Raw genomic sequence first — 6,016 nt, forward strand, 5'->3', positions numbered from 1 at the left:
GTGAGCCCCCCGTGGGACAACCTGATCACCTTGTAACCTCCCCAGTGCTTAGAACAGTGCTTTGCACATAGTAAGTGCTTAATAAATGCCATTATTATTATATGTTGCCAATTTGTGCTTCCCAAGTGCTTAATCCAATACTCCACACAGAGTAAGCGCTCAATAAATACGACTGAATGAATGAATGAAATGGCAGAGGCAGGATTAGAACCCAAGTCCTTCTGACTCCCGGCCCATGTTCTATCCACTAAGTCATGCCGTTTCTCTAGTATTTTCATATCCCATCTCAACGGCTGCATCAACCCCCTCTCTGTCCTCCGTTTCCACTGCTTCCCGCCCAGATCATTTTTTTCTCAAATTTTCTAAAACAAATTTTTCTAGTGGAAAGAGCCCGGGCTGTGGGAGTCAGAGGTCATGGGTTCAAATCCCGACTCCGCCAACTGTCAGCTGTGTGACTTTGGGCAAGTCACTTCATTTCAAGGCCCTACTGAGAGCTCACCAACTCCAGGAGGCCTTCCCAGACTGAGCCCCTTCCTTCCTCTCCCCCTCTTTCCCCTCTCCACCCCCCATCTTACCTCCTTCTCTTCCCCACAGCACCTGTATATACGTATATATGTTTGTACATATTTGTTACTCTATTTATTTATTTTACTTGTACATGTCTATTCTATTTATTTTATTTTGTTAGTACGTTTGGTTTTGTTCACCGTCTCCCCCTTTTAGACTGTGAGCCCACTGTTGGGTAGGGACTGTCTCTATATGTTGCCAACTTGGACCTTCCCAAGCTCTTAGTACAGTGCTCTGCACACAGTAAGCGCTCAATAAATACGATTGGTGATGATGATGATGATGATTTCGCTGGGCCTCAGTTCCCTCATCTGTAAAATGGGGATGAAGACTGTGAGCACACCCCCCCCGCCCCGTGGGACAACCTGATCACCTTGCAACCTCCCCAGCGCTTAGAACGGTGCTTTGCACATAGCAAGCGCTTAATAAATGCTATTATTATTATTAAAACAAAGATGAACATCTCCCCACACCTCCAAACCTCCAGCGGCTTCCCATCCGATTTCCGCATCAAGCAAAACATTCACCATCCACTTTGATAATAATAATAATAATAACTGTGGTATTTTGTTAAGAGTTTACTATGTGCCAAGCACTGTACTAAGCGCTGGGGGGGATGCAAACACTCACCTGGGGCTGAGAGGGGCGAAGCCGGATTTGCCGCCTGTGGCCAGGAGATGGCGCTGTTTCCTCACCGGTCGTGTTCATATTTTCTTCTGCCCAGGCCCAATAATAATAATAATAATAATAATAATAATAATAATAGCATTTGTTAAGCGTTTACTATGTACAAAGCCCTGTTCTAAGCTCTGGGGAGGCTACAAGGTGATCAGGTGGTCCCACGGGGGGCTCACAGTCTTAATCCCCATTTTACAGACGAGGTAACTGAGGCACAGAGAAGTGACTAGCCCAAAGTCACACAGCTGGCAATTGCAAAGCCGGGATTTGAACCCATGACCACTGACTCCAAAGCCCGGGCTCTTTCCACTGAGCCACGCTGCTTCTCCAAGTAGGGGCAGGGCCGGCCTCGGGCATCTTGCTCTCTTTCTGGTATTTGTTAAGCGCTTACTATGCGCCAGGCACTGTACTAAGCTCTAGGGTAGACACAAGATAATCAAGTGGGATTCAGTCCCTATCCCATAAAGGGCCCCCAGTCTTAATCCCCATTTTACAGATGACAGCGCACGGAAGAACCACAACAATAATTGTGGTATGTGTTAGGTACTTAATATGTGCCAAACATTGTTCTAAGCACTGGGGTAAGCAGGTCGGACACAGTCCCTGGGCCCATGGGGCTCACAGTCTTAATACCCATTTTACAGATGAGGTAAATGAAGCACAGAGAAATTAAGTGATTTGCCCAAGGTCACCAGCTGAAATGTGGTGAAGCTGGGATTAGAACCCACCCCCCTCTGATTTCTAGGTCTGTGCTCTTTCCACTAGTCCCCACTGCTTCTCTAAATAATTATGGTATTAGTTAAGTGCTCATTTTGTGCCAGGCACTGTACTAAGCGCTGGGGTGTCTACAAGTTAAATGATTTGCCCAAGGCCACATAGAGGAACCGGAATAAGAATCTTTACCCTTTTCCTCCTCATGCCTTTACCAGCAGGATCCCCCCTGGGTAACAATAATCATAAAAATGGTGGTATTTGTTAAGCACTTACTGTGTGCCAGGCATTCATTCATTCAATGGTATTTATTGAGCGCTTACTGTGTGCAGAGCATTGTACTAAGCACTTGGGAAGTACAAGTTGGCAACACACCGGAGGGAATACAAGCAAATCAGGATCACAGTCTCGATCCCCATTTTACAGATGAGGTAACTGAGGCCCGGAGGATAATAATAAAAATAATAATGATGGCATTTGTTCCATGCTTACTATGTGCCAAGCACCATTCTAGGCGCTGGGGTAGGTACAAGGTGATCAGGTTGTCCCACGGGGGTTCACAGTCTTAATCCCCATTTTATAGATGAGGTAACTGAAGCATAGAGAAGGGCAGTGACTTCCCCAAGGTCACACAGCTGTCAAGTGGCGGATCAGGGATTAGAACCCGTGACCGCTGACTCCAGGTCTGTGGGTTTACTAGGGGCCTACTCATCATCATTATCATCATCAATCGTATTTATTGAGTGCTTACTATGTGCAGAGCACTGTATTAAGCGCTTGGGAAGTACAAATTGGCAACATATAGAGACAGTCCCTACCCAACAGTGGGCTCACAGTCTAAAAGGGGGAGACAGAGAACAAAACCAAGCATACTAACAAAATAAAATAAATAGAATAGATATGTACAAGTAAAATAAATAGAGTAATAAATATGTACAAACATATATATATATATATATATATATACAGGTGCTGTGGGGAAGGGAAGGAGGTAAGATGGGGGGATGGAGAAGGAAGGGGCTCAGTCTGGGAAGGCCTCCTGGAGGAGGTGAGCTCTCAGCAGGGCCTTGAAGGGAGGAAGCGAGGGGCTTCAAGTCAGAGAAGCAGCGTGGCTCAGCGGAAAGAGTATGGGTTTTGGAGTCAGAGGTCATCATCATCATCATCTGTGTGACTTTGGGCAAGTCACTTCACTTCTCTGAGCCTCAGTTCCCTCATCTGGAAAATGGGGGTTAAGACTGTGAGCCCCATGTGGGACAATGTGATTACCCTGTATCCGCCCCCAGCGCTTAGAACAGTGCTCTGCACATAGTAAGCGCTTAACAAATGCCATCATTATTATGAGGGGGGGGGGAGGTGGGTCATGCCACCCCCACAGCTGCCTCGGACCCCCCAAGTCCGAGCCCTGTGGGCGACTGACTCAGCTTCTCCCTGTTGTCGGATCCGGGCGGAAGGAGGGGGAGGAACAGAGCTGAGGCTGGCAGCCTTCTCACCTGACCCAGCTGAGCCCAGGCAGCTCGTCGGTTGCGTGGGCACCGAGCGGAGAGATACCCAGCCCTGACTCTCTGCCCGTCTCTTAGGGCATCATGTCTCCACTCTTGGTCTCCACCTCGGCTCAGGGTTAGAGTCAGGGGCAGTGAGGAAGGCCCGGACCCGGAGTTTAGACGCTGTCGGGTCCCCTGGCCTCTCCTCCCCAGTGCCAAGCTGGTCCCAGTTTGGTTCAGGGAGCAGGGGCACGGGCACAGCTCAGGGGCTAGAGCTGACTGCCCGTTTCATAATAATAATTGCGGTATTTGGTAAGCACTTACTCGGTGCCAGGCACTGTAGCAAGAGCGGGGCGGATACAAGCGAACTGGGGAGACGCAGTCCCCTGTGGGGCTCACAGTCTCAATCCCCATTTCACAGACGAGGTAACCGAGGCCCAGAACAGTGAAGTGATTTGCCTAAGGTGAGCAACCTACCTGCCTCTCGCTTCCCCACCCCGAGGCAGCACGGCATAATTCACCAGAATCATGGCAGTGCAAATAATAATAATAATAATAATGGTATTTGTTAGGCACTTACTATGTGCGAAGCACTGTTCTAATAATAATGGTATTAGGCGCTTACTATGTGCAAAGCACTGTTCTAATAATAATGGTATTAGGCTCTCACTATGTGCGAAGCACTGTTCTAAACGCTGGGGGGATACGAGGTGATTAAGTTGTCCCACGTGGGGCTCGTATTCTTCATCCCCATTTTACAGATGAGGGAACTGAGGCCCAGAGGAGTGAAGTGAGCCCACTGTTGGGTAGGGGCCGTCTCTATATGTTGCCAACTTGGACTTCCCAAGCGCTTAGTACAGTGCTCTGCACACAGTGAGTGCTCAATAAATACGATAGAATGAATGAATGAATGAGAGTACAGTGCAACCATAATTGTACAACTTGACACCCGTCCACATGTTTTGTTTTGTTGTCTGTCTCCCCCTTCTAGACTGTGAGCCCACTGTTGGGTAGGGACCGTCTCTATATGTTGCCAACTTGTACTTCCCAAACGCTTAGTACAGTGCTCTGCACACAGTAAGTGCTCAATAAATGCGATTGAATGAATGAATGAATAAGGTCACACAGCAGGCAAGTAGCAGGATTAGAACCCATGACCTTCCCAGGCCCGGGCTCTGTGCACTGTGCCATGATGCTCCTTGATCTGCTGTTCCCTCTCTGCTCTCCCATCCCCACCCTGGCCCAGGATCTCCCTGAAGTTTCTCTGGAGTCGTGTCTCTCAGCTGGGTCTCTGTGCGGGTTTCTAAATCTCTGCCTCTGTGGCTATGTATGCATCGCCATGGCCCTGGTCCTCATTTGCAGCCCCCGCAACCTTTGGCCAGAGGCAGATGAGAGATGTTTGGCCAGAACCCTGACTTCTATCCCTGAACAGACCAGAGCCTTCCTAATAATAATAATGCTATTTGTTAAGTGCTTACTATATGCCAAGCACTGCTCTAAACCCTGCGGCAGATAGTCGTCTAGACTATGAGCCCACTGTGGGGTAGGGACCGTCTCTATATGTTGCCAACTTGTACTTCCCAAGTGCTTAGTACAGTGCTCCGCACACAGTAAGCGCTCAATAAATACAACTGATTGATTCCCAAGCGCTTAGTACAGTGCTTTGCACACAGTAAGCGCTCAGTAAATATGATTGAATGAGTGAATGAATACAAGGCAATCAAGTTGGACACAGTCCCTGTCCCGCATGGGGTTCCCAGTCTTAATCCCTATTTTACAGATGAGGGAACTGAGGCCCAGAGAAGTGAAGTGACTTGCCCAAGGTAACACAGCAGACAGGGCTCAGTATAAAGAGCCCGGGCTTTGTAGTCAGAGGTCAGGGGTTCAAATCCCGGCTCCGCCAATTGTCAGCTGTGTGACTCTGGGAAAGTCACTTCACTTCTCTGTGCCTTAGTTATGTCATCTGTAAAATGGGGATGAAGACTGGGAACCCCCTGTGGGGAAACCTGATCACCTTGTAACCTCCCCAGCGCTTAGAACAGTGCTTTGCACATAGTAAGTGCTTAATAAACAGCGTGGCTCAGTGGAAAGAGCCCGGGCTTTGGAGTCAGAGGTCAGAGGTTCAAATCCCAGCTCCGCCAATTGTCAGCTGTGTGACTGGGCAAGTCAATTAACTGCTCTGTGCCTCAGTTGCCTCATCTGTAAAATGGGGATGAAGACTGGGAGCCCCATGCGGGACAGGGACTGTGTCCAACTTGATTGCCTTGCATTCATTCATTCATTCCCCAGCGCTTAGAACAGTGCTTTGCACATAGTAAGCGCTTAATAAAACACCATCATTATTAAGTGGCGAAGGTGGGATTAGAACCCAGGTCCTTCTGACTCCCAGTACCATGTTCTATCCACTAGGTCACACTGCTTCTTACCTGGGCACAGGCCGAGGGAGCGGAGAGCGGGCGCTGGGGTGCCCGAAGATGGGGCACCATCCTCCAGGCTGGAGCCAGCTCGCTGTGGGCAGGGAATGTGTCTGTTTATTATTATATTCTACTCTCCCAAGCGCTTATTAAAGCACTCTCCAC

This window comes from Tachyglossus aculeatus, chromosome 11 (genome assembly GCF_015852505.1).
Source record: "Tachyglossus aculeatus isolate mTacAcu1 chromosome 11, mTacAcu1.pri, whole genome shotgun sequence".
Lineage (NCBI taxonomy): Eukaryota > Metazoa > Chordata > Mammalia > Monotremata > Tachyglossidae > Tachyglossus > Tachyglossus aculeatus.